This window comes from Delphinapterus leucas, chromosome 11 (genome assembly GCF_059928025.1).
Source record: "Delphinapterus leucas isolate spDelLeu-1000000601 "Yukka" chromosome 11, BTC_Dleu_Yukka2, whole genome shotgun sequence".
In the NCBI taxonomy this organism is placed as follows: domain Eukaryota; kingdom Metazoa; phylum Chordata; class Mammalia; order Artiodactyla; family Monodontidae; genus Delphinapterus; species Delphinapterus leucas.
In genome coordinates this window covers 97,967,597-97,984,427 of record NC_143139.1, presented here as the reverse complement: position 1 = coordinate 97,984,427, position 16,831 = coordinate 97,967,597, and the positions used below count along the sequence as shown (strand labels likewise).

Sequence of the window (16,831 nt, the reverse complement as noted above, 5' to 3'; positions counted from 1 at the left end):
GACGTTGCTCCCCCAGCCAGACCCTCTTTGCAGGGCTCCTGGGAGTCTCCAGGGTTGCTAGTGTGTCCTGGATCTTGGTCTAGGTGGTGGTGGTTACTTGGCTGTAGGCATTTGTCAAAATCCATCGAGCCATACAGTCAGTATTCTGGTTCACAGTGAGTAAGCTGTCTCAGTCTTACCTGTGGGCCCCCCCTTTGGAGAGCCAGGCGCCTCTGGGGGACCGGTGCTCCCCCACCCCCCGACTGCCCACCTGAGGCTCGCCACAGGGGGCCTCTCCCGATAGGGGAGCGAGTCGTGGCCGTTAGCGGGCTCCCCGGTGCGCCGTGCAGATGTGTGTCCCCTGCATTAGATTCTGGGCCGTTGGAGACGGCAGGATGATGAAGCCGGGGCCAGTGGGGGCGTGCGCCAGCCGATCACACGTGGAAATTAGGTTTCCTAAATGACTGTTTTCCAGATGTCCAGGGTCGGCGGAGGGCGGGCCGGAGCAGGCCGTTAGGACGCTCCTATGGATTGCATTTCGCTGTCACTGTGATCTGTTTTGAGGATGTGTGGTGGGAGGTGGCTGCCTGTGACCCCCCAGGGCCTGGGGAGCAGCTCCGGAGCCTCCTGCCGAGGAGCAGACACGACTGCTCCCAAGTCTGGGGTAGCGGGGAGTGCGAAGCCAGGGGGCCAGGCGGTCCATGGGGCCCAGAGGACGGAGAGGGGCCGGCACCCGCCACTCGGTGCCTTCCTTTCGCCCCAGGCCCCGGGGGCAGCCCCTCTCCTCCAGGGGAGGGAGCGGCCCCGGTGACCCCTCTCCTGAAGCCCTGGACAGGAGCCCACGCCCTTCTGGTGTCGGATTTTGCTGCGTCGTTCCAGGGGACGGACAGAGGAAGGAGAGCCGGCCCCAGGGTCTTCCCAGGGCCCCCGTGAGGCTGCAGCCCCAGCCCCTGGGTCCTCTGTGGGTGACACCACCTCGCCCCTCCTGCCTCAGGGCTGAGAGGCTGGCCTCCTCCCCAAGAGGCAGCCCCCTCAGTGGGGACGGGGGAGCTTCCAGCCAGGGGCTGCCATCCAGGACTGTCCGCCCCCCATCCCTGTGACTTTGGACGTGCCCCACAGGCGGAGCCGGGCAGCAAGGCGGGTGCCTCGCCCTCGGGATACAGGGACCCAGGGGGCCCAAGTAGGGGGATTCGACAGGGGGTCCTGACCGGCTCCAGCCTCCCCCAAGTTCAGTTCTCTTTCAGACCCGGCGTTTGCTTCCCAGCTGAGTCGATGGGACGCGGCCACGTAGCTGGCCCTGTGGACACCTCCACCCCAGATCCCACGTGGCTTCAGAGACTGCCGTCTGTTGGGGGGGTTTCCGGCGTGCACCCCCCCCCACACCTGTGGTTGCCAGGGGCTCGTGGCTCTTTTTTTCTCTGCACTCTCAAGATCACAGCCCCCAGTACTTAGTCCACGATGCCATTTAGAGCGTGTGTCTCCTACTAAGTAGCATAAAATTACACCCTTTGGAGTGAATGAAACCACTTTGCCGCACTGGGGGCTGCTGAAAGCGTGTTTGAAATGTCAGCGCCGGGCAGCCACTTGTGTCTTCTGGGGCTTTCTGATTAAGAACGGCCTCCCCTGTAAAGACCTCTGCATTGGTTAAGTGGCCCCGGGCAGCCTGCCTCGGCTGGCCGCGCTCGGTCGGGGTCACCGGGACCCAGCCTGGCTAGAGCCACCTGTGCCAGCAGCTGGTTGCCCCAGGCGCACTCAGTAAAACTCAGTTGGCAGCAACCCTGGGATCCGAGCTGCAGGAAATGACTCCCCTCGTGAGGCTCGAAGAAGCGGGTTTTGGACGAGGGTTCTTGTTTTAAAGACCCAGTGTTATGGTCTCCCGAGGGTCCCCTGGGTATAGCTCCCTTCCCCCGGGAGCTGCAGTATACTGGGGACCACTCCCCAAACCCCGGGAGAGAGCAGGATGCCCAGGGTGTGGGCGCCCATGGGCAGGAGCCTCACGACCATGGCCAGCACCAGGAGGGGACATCTAAACCGGCCTCTGCAGCACTGTTGGCCACTTTGACCCCTTGCCCCTCCAGGGAGGCGGCTGGCACGTCCCAACAGGTGAAGATGCACCCCAGCCCCCCGCTCCCCCAGCCCCAGAGGGCTCCGCCCCGGGCCACAGTTGGCACTTTACACCTGGCCTCGGGTCCTGCCTCCGTTGCAGCAGCCCCGCTCGGCCCCCTACACTGGCCAAGAGCCTGCATTGGCTCCCCGTCACCCTCGGGGAACGGCCCGAGCTCCAGGTGCGGCATCCAAGGCCCCTGCTCACCAGGAGACGCACGTACGGTGGTTCATTCACTGTGGCGGCTGGGAGGCTTCCCGTCCTGAGAACGTTCCCGTTGATCGGCCCCCTGCTCACCAGGGGACGCACGTATGGTGGTTCATTCACTGTGGCGGCTGGGAGGCTTCCCATCCTGAGAACGTTCCTGTTGATCCACCCCCTGCAGATGGGCCGACGGCTCTGTTCCCAGTCTTGCCCGTTGCAGGTGCTGTTGTGAGGCTGCTCCCGTGTGGTCCCTGTGCACGTAGGCGCGGGTGGCCCCGGGTGTGCCCAGAAGGGGAACCACAGGCTTGGGCGTGCTGGTCTTCACCTCATGAGGAGACCCCACTGCCCTCTGGGGCCAGTGCTGTCCCCCTCGAGTCCTTCCCTCCCCCTCCCTTGTCACCGTGACACCTGGTCCCTGATGTGCATTTGTGAATCGAGGACCCATTGAATGACTCATACCAGTGGCTCGGTGCCAGGTGACTCCCACCCACCCCTCTGGTCCTGGGCACAGGGAAAGTGGTTGGGTTTTTTTTTTTTTTTTTTTTAAATATTTATTTAATTAATTTTTTTGTCTGCTCCGGGTCTTAGTTGCGTCATGTGGGATCTTTAGTTGCAGCATTCAGGATCTAGTTCCCTGACCAAGGATCGAACCTGGGCCCCCTGCATAGGGAGCATGGTGCCCTAACCACTGGACCACCAGGGAAGTCCTGGGAAAGCGGTTCTTGATCCTCTTGCTTCGGAGGTGAGGACAGGGGTGCTTGGTGTGACCCAGGCCAACAGGGGAGTGAAATTCAAGTGCAGGTTGGTTGGTCCCCACCCAGGTATGTGCTGGGTCCCAGCTGTGGACACGGGCGTGGGCCGGGAGGAGACATGGGGCAGCAGAGGCAGACGTGCCTTTCCCTGGGTTTTCACATGAACCCCCAGAGGCCTCTGAAGGTCCCATGTGGACGAGCTCGGGGCCAGTGGAGGCGGAGAGCAGGCATGGGGGCCGAGGTACTGGGGCCCGCAGCACAGGGAAGGTCTCAGTTCCCGACAGTGATAAAGGCAGCAGTCGGATCTCATCTGTGAATAGTAAACTGGTTTCACACGACAGTGAAAGTGGTGCTTGTGTTATATTAATACTTGCTGATGTCTCAGCTTCGTTGTTATCTTTGCCCCACATCACAGTGATTCCATAAAGATACGAGGAAAATTGCAGCTCGACAAGCTGCCCAGTCGCTCAGTGGGCGCGGGGCGGGAAGCAGGCCGCCTTCTCCCGGGGCGCCCGGTGTGGTGCCTGGATGTCTGGGGCTACTGCCCTACTTTCCTCACCCAGCCGGACAGAGGCAGGAGCCTCGTGGGTGTGGAGAGCAGGGGCCCCTCTCTGGTCATGGGATGAAACCAGGGGATAGATCTGCAGGGACATTTAGGGACTGAGGACACGGGGGCCCCAGGAACCCCCCCAAATTGTCTGGGGTTCCCACGTGGTGGCCAAGGGCTCAGGCTCTGGCGAGAGCCGGGCCCTACCACAGGCTGGCCGTGGGGCACCAGCCCCCCTTCTCGACATCCCTCGGTGGGGAAGGAGGCGCGGCAGAGGTAAATGGGAAGGGAATCGGCAGTACCTGGCTGGCTGCCTTTAGCGAAACTCAGCTTCTGCTTTTTCTTTCTTGGTGGGCGACGAAGAGACGCAGAAGCCCTGGTCGAGCTCCTGCCCGGTCCAGGCATGGCGCGAACCCCCCTGCCGTTTAGACAAGACACAGCAGCAAGTCGCTCCTGCGCAGACGACTGTATCCCCAGCCACTCAGGATGCAGCCCTTTCCCGTGAACTGATTTGGGCTGTGCTTCTGGAAGTGGGCGAGGTGGGTGGCTGAAGGTGACCAGCTGGACGGCTGCTTTCCCTGCTCTTTTTTTTTTTTTTTTTTTAATATTTATTTATTTAGGCTGCGCCAGGTCTTACTTGAGGCATGCATGTGGGATCTAGATCCCCGACCAGGGATCGAACCCGGGCCTCCTGCATTGGGAGCACGGAGTCTCGCCCACTGGACCACCAGGGAGGTCTCTGTTTTCCCTGCTCTTGAGTGATGGCTTCCCCCCGCCTCCCCCGCCCGGAAGGAACCAGGAAGCGTATCCTGGGGTGGGCCCCAGGGGCACAGACGACCTTCTCTTACACCTCGGCAGAGGGCAAACGCTCAAGCCTCTGGGTCAAGAGCGTGGCCTCGGGACGTCCCTCTCCAGCCCCAGGGCCTCAGTTGACCAAGACTGCCCCGCTGGCTGCCCTGTGGTAGCAGGTGAGCCCTCTTAGGAGCCTTGCCCACCGTGTTCAACGCAGTCTCGACAGGAAACACATCGTGTGGATGTCGTTTCTTTAGGACGGCTTCCCTGTCGGTTTCTCGAGAGTTTTATCTGCATATCTGTGTTGACATAGACACTGGTCTTCATACAGATGAGGAGAAACCCAACCCTCCTGAATGTCCCACAGCAACGGCCTGGTGCGGAGGGGGCTGAAGACCAGAGACACTGAGCTGTGGCCACCTGACCAGCCCGTTCCCTCCCCAGGGCGGTGGTGCCAGTTTCTGGGACTTAATCCCAACGTCCATGGCTAGTACTGCCCTCACCTTGAGGGGGCCCTGGGACCCACATGGAGCTCCACAAATATCACTGCCAAGTCTTCAGAAGCCCTATGAGAGGGGAAGGCTGAGCTCCCATTTCTCAGATGGGGAGACTGAGTCCGAGGTCACACAAGCAGCACTGGGTGTGGGAGACAGGAGTGAAGGCCGCACCCTGTCCCCAGGAGGCCTTCAGGAAGGACCTGGCTTAGCTGGAGACTGATGTCCAGGGCCGCCGCGAGTGTCCTGTGGGAGCTGGCCCTGCACAGCCTTCTTCAGCTCCCACCTCCCACCACCCGCCGGCCCAGCACCTCCTTGGATGGATGGACTCTTGACGTCTGAGTCGTCCATGGCTCGGCCAGTCATCCTAACCTCCTGACGGCCTTTCTTCCTGTGTCCGCTGGCGCTCTGGGCTCCGAGCGAGGTTAGCGGACGACGAGCCGTCGTGGCTTCCTGTGTGTCCTGTGTGTCCTGCACCACGGCGTGGCCTGTTCGGGATGGGGCAGGGCAGGGTCCAGCCTTTCTCCAGCTGCACATTCCTTCTCTTCTCGCGGCTGCCTGCTCTTAGCCGAGAAGAGACCTGAGCTTTCAGCCGAGAGTCCCGTGGCCTTAGGAAAACGCCTTCAGCCTCTGGGCCTGAGTTCCTCCACCTGTAAACCGAGGGGGTTACTGCGTGGTGCCCACCAGACACTCGCTTCGCGTTGTTTGGTTTCTCTGAAGGGAAAGCAGAGCTCCCTTGGCAAGTCCACTAAGCACCAATTGAGAAGTTTCTCTCCTCTGGGTTCTGAGATTTTAAAATAGAAAACTTTTCCCTGGATCCATATCCCGCAGCCTCTGAGCGGCGATCTGTGGCCCTTTCTACCCAGCGATTGGGTCATGATACGTGGACGGGAGTTCAGAGGGCAGGATGTGTCTCTCTGGTGACTGTCGGTGAGGACAGTCACTGCTGTTGGAGCTCATGGGGTCAAGGCGCTCCGCCCCCTCCACGTGGGGACAGGAGCCCGGGCCCCCGGGAGCGTGAGAGCCAAGTGTCCCACACGAGGTAGTGCGAGACCACCCGGCCACTACCCGCCCCAACTGCATTCCCAGGTAGCTCTTGCCATGGCAGCCCCTCTCTGGTGCCATCATATGAGAAAGCCCCTCTGTGCGGCCAGCTCTGCCAGTGCTGGATGGAAATAAGTTTTTTAAATAGCTTCTGGTGTCCCGGGTGCAACCGGAAGCAGGGTTGGGTCTCCTCTGGGGGCACGTGTCTGAGGGTCGGTGGTTTGGGTTCGGTGGGTCAGGCTGGGGAAAAGGCGTGTGGAAGCCCTCAGTGTCTGTACATGCCCCCACTCCACCAGCCTCCCAAGCTCATACTCCAGGGAAGCCCTCTCTGCCACCAGCGTTAAATCGAAACTGTGCGAATGTTGCCAGTTTGGGGATGGATGCTCACTCCGAGCGTCCGGAGGGGCTGCGTGTCGTCTGTGTTTGGCCCAGGGCTGAGCTTGGCCTGCCTCGTGCTCTCCCGCCTGCTGCGACAGTTCACACTGACAGCCGTCCTCAGAGGTTGGCGTGAGGTTGTCTGTGGTTGACAGCTGTGGAAACTGAGGGACGGAGAGGCTAGGGAACAGCCCCCCAGGGCATGCAGCTGGTCAGGGTCGGAGGTTGGGTTCAGGGTCAGGAGAAGACGCACGGTGTGTCCAGGGACAGGCCGGGTTAGAGCAGGCGTCAGCCCTGAATTGTGAGTCCCGTGAGTGGAGAAAGTTCTGGAAAAGGGCGTTCAGGTGGGGCATTGCCCTGCGTCTCTGCCTCCCCGGCTGTGAGGCTTGGGGAACTCTCCCTCCTCTCAGCCCTGCCCACGTGGCCTGGGGGAGGGGCCATGAGGCCACGTGGAGCGTGGGGCAGGGCTCAGTGTGGCCCCCATCCCACTGCTGCCCTCCCCTCCTCCTGCAACCAGGAGAGAGGACTGAGTTCACCAACCTGCTGCGTGTCGCGGGGCCAGGGCGCGTGGGAGACACAGCTGGCCGCGTGGCTCTGGCGCTTCTCGTGCCGCTGGCTGTGACTGCCGGTCTCCCTGCTGCCAGCATGCAAGGCCCTTGGACTCAGCTTAACAGGCCCATCTGGAAAGCCCGGGCAGGAGGCCTGCTCACGGATGGTGCCCGAGATGTGGCAGACGAAGGCCAGGGTGGACCCTGGCTCAGGGTGCCGCGTGGGGTTGTCCTGTCTGGTTCTGGAGACGGGCCGGTCCCCAAGACTGGCTTTCTGCCTGCTTTGGGAACACGTTTACATAGACAGGACGGGGCCACTTCAAAACCCATTCACACACGCCAGGGGTCCCGCTGGGAGGGGGGCTCTGTGAGGTCTGGGGTCTCGCTGGGCGCAGGAACTGGAGCCAAGCCCAGGGGGTCGGGGGCAGGCTTGCCTCGTGGAGTGGTGCTCTGGGTGACCGTGTGTGCAGGTTTCAAGGAGTCCTGCTCCCCTGGCCCTCAGCAGTTCCCTGAGCATCTCCTGCCGGGGTCCCGGAGTTGGACCCTGGGGGTCCACGGCCCTCCTTGTCTGACGACAGGCATCAGTCACTTCACCAAGCTCCTGCTTGGGCCGGTACCTGGGCTGGACTCCAGGATCCGCCATCCAGCAGGGCAGCAGAGATGAGAGAGGCCAGTTCTGAGCCATCGGGTCGGGGCCTGGGATGAGAGCAGCCTTTGTGAGGCCGGGCACTGCCCGTCCTGTTCACCACACTGTTCCCCTTCCTGAGCCACACAGTGAAAGCCCTGGCTGCAGGCTGGCTCCGGGGTCTGTCCCCTGACGAGGGAGAGAGCTGTTGAACCGAGCACAGCAGGAAGCCTGGGACACCAGTTTCCCGTTCTTACTTCTTCACGCTTCCTCACGTTCGTGTACTTTACTCTGGTTGTTGCGGGGGAGGTGAGCATGTACACCCCGTGTTAGAGACGGGGAGGTAGGAGCTGGCGAGCAGAGGGGGCTTCCCCAGGTTGGCCCAACAGGAGAGGGGCCACTCCAGGACTGGCACCTGGACAGGCTGACCCCGAGGCTGTCCCTGCCGGGACGCCAGGGTTGTACGTCCCTCCCAGGCACCCGCTCAGTGCCCCAGTTCCGGGCACAGCCGGGTCTGACCCGCTTCCTCTCCACCCAGGTCTCACGGAGCCAGACGTGCACCAGGCTTTGTGCTGATCCTTGAGGCCCACTCCCTTTAGCCCCCTCCCACCCCTGCAGCGGGAACTCTTCCTGTCGTGGACGAGGAGACTGGGGACAGAGAGCAAGGGTGCCACACGTGGCTGGTGTTAGAGCCAGAACCCGAGCCCAGCCCCAAGCCCAGTCCGTCCCCACCCTGTGTACAGACCCCTGTCTCCTGGGCGTCTCCCACCTGCCTCGGCCGCGACCGAGCTTCTCCAGGGTTTCCCAGGCTGCCCCAGGGACTCCACCGATGCAGGAAAAATGTGAAGTTATCTTTGACTTTCATGCCCCTTTTTGTCTCCCTTAAAATGCTTAGAGCTGTAACCGCAGTCATAAGGAGCGCGTTTATTTTATTTATTTATTTTTTTGCGGTACGCGGGCCTCTCACCGCTGCGACCCCTCCCGCTGCGGAGCACAGGCTCCGCGGCATGTGGGATCTTCCCGGACCGGGGCACGAACCCGTGTCCCCTGCATCGGCAGGCGGACCCTCAACCACTGCGCCACCGGGGAAGCTCAGGAGCTCGTTTATCTCGACAAAAGTGTGGCTATAAGCTATCCGGTGCTTGTGAAATAGTCTCTGAGATGATTGTTTCTGCTGGTATCGATAAGTTCCAACACGGAGCAGAAAGGTCAGGCCCTGCCAGATAAAATGTCTCTTCGGCTTGTTAATTAAAGGTTTATATGGATGTGGAAAAACGCGCTCTGGGGTAAGCTTTGGAGCGAAGAGAAGCAAACAGATGGTGATCACAGGATGGACAGTGGGTGGAAGGGGGCTTTGGTGTTCCCGGAAGGAACCCACGGTTCCCAGAAGCGGGGCGGCGGAGGGACCCTGCTCAGCAGCCTCTCTGTAGCAAACTCCTCCCCAAAGCCTGGGACTTCGGCCCTTGACCCAGGGAGTCATCCGTTCTTCCGTGTCCCTCCTGCTGCTGTGGCACAGAGGGCACCCCACACACGGTAAGGTGCTCCTTAAAGAGCCATCGGCCACCCCGAGTCCCTGGCAGTAGTATAAATGCCAGCCGTCGGGTTGGAGTCGGGCAGTATTTTAGTTCATGGAGTCAGCAAGTGAACCATCTTTGGGCTGTGAACATCCCGCAGGCGTTCGGTATTTCCCCTGTGGCGGGTCCTGTTTCTTTCTTGGTAACTGAGTATTTGAGAACGAGGTCAAAGTAAAGCTCCCCCTATCTTCCCCCCCTACCCACTCTGACCTCGGGGGCTCTGCCCCCCCAGCAGCCTCCACCCACCCCATCCTCTCGTGGTCCCCTCCCTCCCTCTCCCTGATTGCAGATTTCTAAGGTGTGTGGACAGATGTCCCCGGTGTCCCAAGTCAGGAGAGAGGACTGAGCGCCGACCTGCAATGAAGGCTTAGAACCACAGACGGTGGCATCCGCAAGACACACGGACCAGAGCAAAAGAGGTACCCAGAGAAGAATCCATATGGAAACACACAGGACACAGGCGCCCACGTGGATGCCAGAGAACGGAGTAGCTGGTACGAAAACACACCCGGAAACGGACACACAGCAACCTTCACGCCTTTCCGTGCAGAGACACACGGACTGGAAAAACACACAGACGGCACACACCCCTCGTCTGGAGGGCTTGATTGGGCATCTTAGCCAGAAGGGAGTCCCCAGGGAAAGCAGCTTTGTGCCTGTTCCCTGGCTCCTGTAGGTGTTGGGCATGGATTTGCCCTTGTGTTCCTGGGGCCCTGGAATCTTCTGGCTACCCGTCACCCGCGCAGGAACCCCTGCACCCAGGGGACCACACAGCTCCGCTCACTGATGGAGTGAAGTGCCCATGTGGGCCTTTCATCACAGAACCTGCTGGATGGACAGGCCAGCTTCTTCTCATCCTGTGGTCCCCAGGTTGATGGAATCATCTGGAAGCTTGTCAGTCAAATGGTGCTCCCTTCGTGCCTGCCTCTCACCTGCCCAGGTCTGGGCCGGGGCCCAGGGGTTGTGATGCCGAAGAGACCGCAGGTCCAGGGGAGGGAGAGGGCACAGCCTTCTACGCGCATCCCTTTGCAGAAGGCGGGCAGAGCCTTTAAAATGGGCGTTGGGCAGGGCTCGCCAAGCGGTGCTGGAGAGGGACTGAAAGCGGCACTGTGGATTGAGACGCTTCCTCTTAAAGTGACCGCGTCTGTTTGGGTGCTCGCTGCATTGCATTTAAGCTCTGTTCCAGCAAATGTCCACAGGGACTTTCCAGTTAAATGTGGATAATTTGGCTTCATGCAGAGAGGCAAGCAGCTGGCTGGAAGGACGGGAGCCTCAGAGCTTCGCCCACTTTAGGGCAGGTGGAAAATTCCAGAAGAGGGAGGAGCCACCCCATCATAATCCAGAGAAGCAGCTCTGTGGGTTGTGGGGCTCTGCTGTGTCATTTGGAGAAGGATGACGCTCATTCCAGGGACAGAGAGCTACAAGGGGGGAAGTAGGGGGGTTATTTTCAGCAGCTTTGTTAGAATAATATATACAGTAAGTTATCATATTTAAAGCGTGCAAGATGTTTGACATAGGTCTACACCTGTGAAACCATCACCGGAATCAAGATAGTAAACACACCCTTGACCCTCAAAAATTTCCCTGTGTCTTTGATCCCTTCCTCCGATCCCCTCATCTCCACACAACCTCTGATCCCTTTAGATGAGTTTGCATTTTCTGGAATTTCATATAAATGGCATCATACAATAATAAGTCCTTTTTTTTTGTCCTGCTCCATTGAGCAAGATTACTTTGAGATTCATCCACGTTGTGTGTATCAATTGCGTATTCCTTTTTTATTTCTGAGTCATATTCCATTGGGTGGATTTGCCACAGTTTGTTCATCTGTGGACCTGTTGATGAACATGTGGGCTCTTTCCATTTGGGGCGATCGCAAGTAGAGGTGCTGTGAACTGCTCTGGAACAAGCCTCTGTGTGGGCGTGTGCTTTCATTTCTCTTGGGTAATGCCTAGGGGTAGAATGTTTTAGTTGGGACTGCTATAACAAAATACCACCCACTGGGGGTGGGGCGGGGCTTAAACAACAGACATTCATTTCTCACAGTTCTGGAAGCTGGGAGGTCCAGGATCAAGGTGCTGGCTGATTTGGCTTGCGGTGCAAACCCTCTTCCTGATTTGCAGTTGGATGCTGTCTTTGCCCATTCGGGCTGCTATAACAAAATACCACAGACTGGGTGGTTACTGTAAACAGAAGTTTATTGCTCACAGTTGTGGAGGCCGGAAGTTGGAGATCAGGGTGCCAGCATGGTCAGGTGAGGGCTCTCTTTCCGGCTGCAGACTTCTTGGTGTATTCTTGCCTGGGGGAAGGAGCTAAGAGTCTCTGCAGGGTTTCCCTGGTGGCGCAGTGGTTGAGAATCTGCCTGCTAATGCAGGGGACACGGGTTCGAGCCCTGGTCTGGGAAGATTCCACATGCCACGGAGCAACTGGGCCCGTGGGCCACAACTACTGAGCCTGCGCGTCTGGAGCCTGTGCTCCGCAACAAGAGAGGCCACGACAGTGAGAGGCCCGCACACCGCGATGAAGAGTGGCCCCCGCTTGCCACAACTAGAGAAAGCCCTCGCACAGAGACGAAGACCCAACACAGCCAAAAATAAAAATAAATAAATTGAAAGAAGGCTCAACATTTAAAAAAAAAAAAAGAGTCTCTGCAGCCTTTTTTATAGGCACAAGTCCCATTCATTTCATCAGGATTCCCCCCTCCTGGCTTAAGCACCTCCCAAAGGCCCTGCCTTCTAACACCATCACATTGAGAGTTAGTATCCCAACAAGCGAATTTTAGGGGGACACAAACATTTAAACCATGGCAGACTCCTTGCTGTGTCCTCACGTGGCAGAGAGAGAGGGGAAGCAAGCCCTCTTATGTTTGTCCTTATGAAGACACTAGTCCCATCGTGAGGACCCCACCCTCATGACCTGATCACCCGCAAAGGCTCCATCTCCAAAAGCATCACACTGGGGATTAGCGTTTCAACATACAAGTTCTGGGGGGACGGACATCAACATTCAGTCCATAGCAGGTAAATGTATATTTCACTTTCTACGAAACTGTCAAACTGTTCCAGTGTGATTGCACTGCTTTATGTTCCCAAGAGTAATGCATGCACCTCACCAGCTCTGGACTTGGTCAGCCTTTTTTATTTTAGCCGTCTGAATGGGTGCATAGTGGTGTCTTACTGTGGTTTAATTCGCATTTCTCTAACGAATGATGTTTAGTATCTCTTCATTTGCTTATTTGTCAGCAGCGTATCTTCTTTAGTGATGTGTTCTGTTCAAATCAGTTTTTAATTGGGTTGGTTGTTTTCCAGTTATTGGGTTTTGACAGTTGTTTTATACATTCTGGATACAAGTCTTTTATCAGATAGGTAATTTGGACATGTTTTTTCCCAGTCTGTGGCTCGTTTTTTCATTCTTTTAACACTGTCTCTCCAGCTTCAGGAGTTTTTAATTTTTTGAAGTCTAGTGTATTAATTTGTCCTTATATGGATTATGCTTTTGGTGTGGTATCCAAGACACTGTGCCTAACCCACAGCCCCAAAGATTTTCTCCTGTGTTTTCTCCTAGAAATTTTACAGTTTTAGGCTTTACATTTAGGTCTCTGATCCATTTGGGTTTTTTTAAAAATATGTGAGACGTATGGATTAGTTATGTCTCGTTTGTTTTTAATATATGAGTATCTACTTGTTCCAACACCATTTGTGAAACTATTGTCCTTTCTCCACTATGTTAATGGAGTTTGCAGCCTTTGCTGAAAAATCAATTGACCATATATGTTTGAGTCTATTTTTGGACTCTATTCAGTTCCATTGATCTATTATTTGCATAACTTAACACCTATACCACACTGTCTTGATTACTGTAGCTTTATAATAGGTCTTAAAGTTGGGAAATACAAGTCCTTCACTTTGTTTGCTTGATGTTGTTTTTTGTTTGTTTCAAGTTGTTTTGGCTATTCTGGGTCCTTTGCATTTCCACATGCATTTAAAAAGGACCTTGTCATTTTCTACCCTTTTTGGGGTGAAGTTTGATGGAGGCTGTATTGAAGCCATAGGTCGATTTGGGGAGCATTTACATCTTAATAATACTGGCCTCTGATCCATGGTTATGGTATGTCTCTCTCTTTATGCAGGTATTTTTAAAATTTCTCTCATCAGTGTTTGAAAGTTTTCAGTGTACAGCTATTGTGGTATTTATCCCTAAGTATTCCTCATTTCTTATGCTGTTGCAAATGGCAGGTAAACATTTTTTTAAATTTCTAAATGTTCGTGCTAGTATATAGAAATACAGTTGCTTTTTGTATGTTGAAGTTGTATCCTACAACCTCGCTAAGCTCAATTATTAGTTCTAACAGCCTTTTTTTGTAGATTCCGTCAGATTTTCTACGTAGTTGCTACTGCCATCCGCAGAGACAGTTTTATTTCTTCTTCCTAATCTGAAGGCCTTTTATTTCTTTTTCTTGCCTTATTGCACTGGCTAGGACTTCTAGTCCAATGGCAACAGGAGTGGTAAGAGAACATCCCTACCTCATCCCTGATCTCCGTGGAAAAACATTCATCATTAAGTATGATGGTAGCTGTTCATTTTTTATAGATGCCTCTTATCAGGTTAAGGAAGTTAACCTTATTTCTCGCCTTATTGCACTGGCTAGGACTTCTAGTCCAATGGCAACAGGAGTGGTAAGAGAACATCCCTGCCTCATTCCTGATCTCAGTGGAAAAACATTCATCATTAAGTATGATGGTAGCTGTTCATTTTTTATAGATGCCTTTTATCAGGTTAAGAAGTTACTTTCTCTTCCTAGTTTGCTGAAATTTTTTATCATGAATGGATGTTGAATTTCGTTCACTGCTTTCTCTGCATACATTGAGATAACCATATCATTATTTTCTGACTGATTTTCACATGGTGATGCAGCCTTGCATTCCTGGGATGAGTTCAACTTATTCAGGATGTATTATCCTTCATATTATTGCTGGGGTTGACTTGCTGACACTTTGTTAAGAATTTTGGCTTCTGAGTTCAAGAGAGAACCCCTCTGGTCACTGGTGGTTTGGCTGGCCCCAAGTGAGAGATGCCGCTCCCCATCAGGCAGGCTCATGGGGTACAAACGTGGCCATGTGAAACCTCCCCTTCAGCAGCTGTAGGTAGTGTTGATTCCTAGAAAAGGGACCTTAGGCAAACGGGAACCCCAAAACACATCCTCTGTATTTGTGTGGGCCTGGAGTCCCTGGGAGTGTGTCATCTCCTATCTCCACACCCTGAATATCCACCCTGCTGCAGGTGTGGCCATCCCATCATGCATTGGAAAGAGCCCTGACTCGGACGCTGAGATTTGAGGGTGTGTTGGGGTGAGCCCTGGTCATGGCCCCTCCTGAGTTAGCACAGTGGGGACATATATCAAGGGCCCAAAATAGTCCTACCTTTTAAAATTTCTACCCATGATGGACTTCCCTGGTGGTGCAGTGGTTAAGAATCCGCCTGCCAATGCAGGGGACACAGGTTCGATCCCTGGTCTGGGAAGATCCCACATGCTGCAGAGCAGCTAAGCCCGTGCGCCACAACTACTAAGCCTGTGCTCTAGAGCCCGTGAGCCACAACTACTGAGCCCAAGTGCCACAACTACTGAAGCCTGCGCACCCTAGAACCTGTGAGCTGAAACTACTGAGCCCACCTGCTGCAACTACTGAAGCCCACACGCCCAGAGCCCGTGCTCCGCAACAAGAGAAACCACCGCAATGAGAAGCCCCCGCTCACTGCAACTAGAAAAAGGCCCACGTGCAGCAGCGAAGACCCAATGCAGACTAACTAACTAACTAACTAAATAAATAAATAAAATCCCTACCCATTGATTCCTATTTTCAGACTCTGCTACAGAAATACTTTGTGATGTGGAAATGGCTTTATCCATAGAGATGTATATTGCACCACTGTTTATTAATCAGAAAAGGATGGGAATAAAACCCAAATTCCTAGGAGGATGGGATTGGCTGAGGAAATAGCATGATGTCTGCTGAATGAAAGACTCTATAACCATTAAAGGACTGATTTATGGAGATTGTAACAAGTTCAGGAAACCTTACATGTGTCCTTAAGTACAAGTAGAAAAACGGGTTACACATCACATTCTGTTTGGTGTGAGTGGTGCTGTGTCTTTGGGTGAAATGAGAGTGGATTCCACTCTGGGGAAATGAGAAAAGACAAGTCCAAGGAAACTGGGAAGGAAGGAAGCTCCAAGTTTAGCATGATCTTTTTTCTTACTTAACCTTCGCTGGTTCTTATTAGTAGCCTCCTTTATTTTGTCAAGATATACATCATGTTTACTAAATAACCTGTCCTGAAATTTGACAGGATTATTGAGGTCACAACTATAGGCAAATTGAGCTGTGTGTACTCTGTAAACTTAAGGTGATTTTTATAAATCTAATAAACTCCTTATTCTCCCTTCTCTGTCTCTCCTGCTCTATTCTCTCTCCCTCTTCTCTGTCTCTCAGACTCTCCTTCCTTCATTTTCTTTCTGCCCCTTCCTCCCTCCTTTTCACTTTGCATGTTTGTATGTTCATAGATCAAATAAAATAACAAAAAATGTTTGCAGGGAAACAATATGAAAAAAAAACAAACAGGTTACAGAATTCCATGTACAGCTATAGAGAAAACGTACTTAAAAGGAAGCTAATGTGAGACAGTGATAGTTTTCCGGGGATGCCATTCTCTTTCTTTTTCTGGTTTCCAAAATTTCTTGCATGTTACATATTACTTTCATGATTTAAAAGCTTACCATTAGGGCTTCCCTGGTGGCAGCAGTGGTTGAGAGTCCGCCTGCCGATGCAGGGAACACGGGTTCGTGCCCCGGTCCGGGAGGATCCCACATGCCACGGAGCGGCTGGGCCCGTGAGCCATGGCCGCTGAGCCTGCGCGTCTGGAGCCTGTGCTCCGCAACGGGAGAGGCCACAACAGTGAGAGGCCCGCGTACCGCCAAAAAAAAAAAAGAAAAGCTTACCATTAAGAGAGAGGAGAGCAGAGTTCGCTGTCTCCAAGGCACCCCTGCGCCGCCAGGCTGGGGAGAGTCGCCGGCTGCCGGCCGGGTGGGGTCGCGTGAGTCCCGGTGCCGTGTCCTGTCTCAGTGCCGCCCTCCTCTTGTCTTCCAGGCTTTGGGAACCATCACTGCAGTGCCTGTCACAGGTCCTCAGGTGAGCTCCTTGCAGAGGTTGGCCGGGCAAGGAGCGGCAGTGCTACCTCAGGTAAGCAGCCTGCGGGTGGGCCCCGGGCTGTCTGTCTGTCTGTCCACAGCCCCTCAGCAGTGAGGTTTAGGTGAGCCCTGAGCTGGGTGTGACGTCGTGGGAGTCCCTTTCCTCTCCTGCCTCCTCTGCCTGCCCTTCAGAGGAGAGGTTTGGACCAGACCCAGTTTTTCACACAGTGAGGAATTGAGAAATCAATTTAGTGGGTCATGACCAGGATTTTTTTTTAATGGAATAAACTAGGCTGGACTAGAAGACAGCAGAAAATACCAAGACGCGTCATAAGCATTTTTTTGTGAACAATTTGTTTCTGGACTGGATCACGACGTAATGGAGATTTTTTAATATAAATTGATTGATTGATTGATTGATTATTTTTGGCTGCATTGGGTCTTCGTTGCTGCACGCGGGCTTCCTCTAGTTGTGATAAACAGGAACGACTCTGCGTTGCGGTGCGCGGGCTTCTCGTTGCGGTGGCTTCTCTTGTTGCGGAGCACGGGCTCTAGGCATGCAGGCTCAGTAGTTGTGGCACGTGGGCTCAGTAGTTGTGGCTCGCAG

The 16,831-nt window shown here is 54.8% G+C and overlaps 1 non-coding gene across 1 annotated transcript; it reads right to left on the bottom strand.

The window, feature by feature from the left end:
- Positions 1–2,917: 2,917 nt before the first annotated feature.
- Positions 2,918–2,990, bottom strand: TRNAR-CCU (transfer RNA arginine (anticodon CCU)). Its single transcript has one exon. It is a non-coding gene; the product is annotated as a tRNA-Arg (tRNA).
- Positions 2,991–16,831: the final 13,841 nt, after the last annotated feature.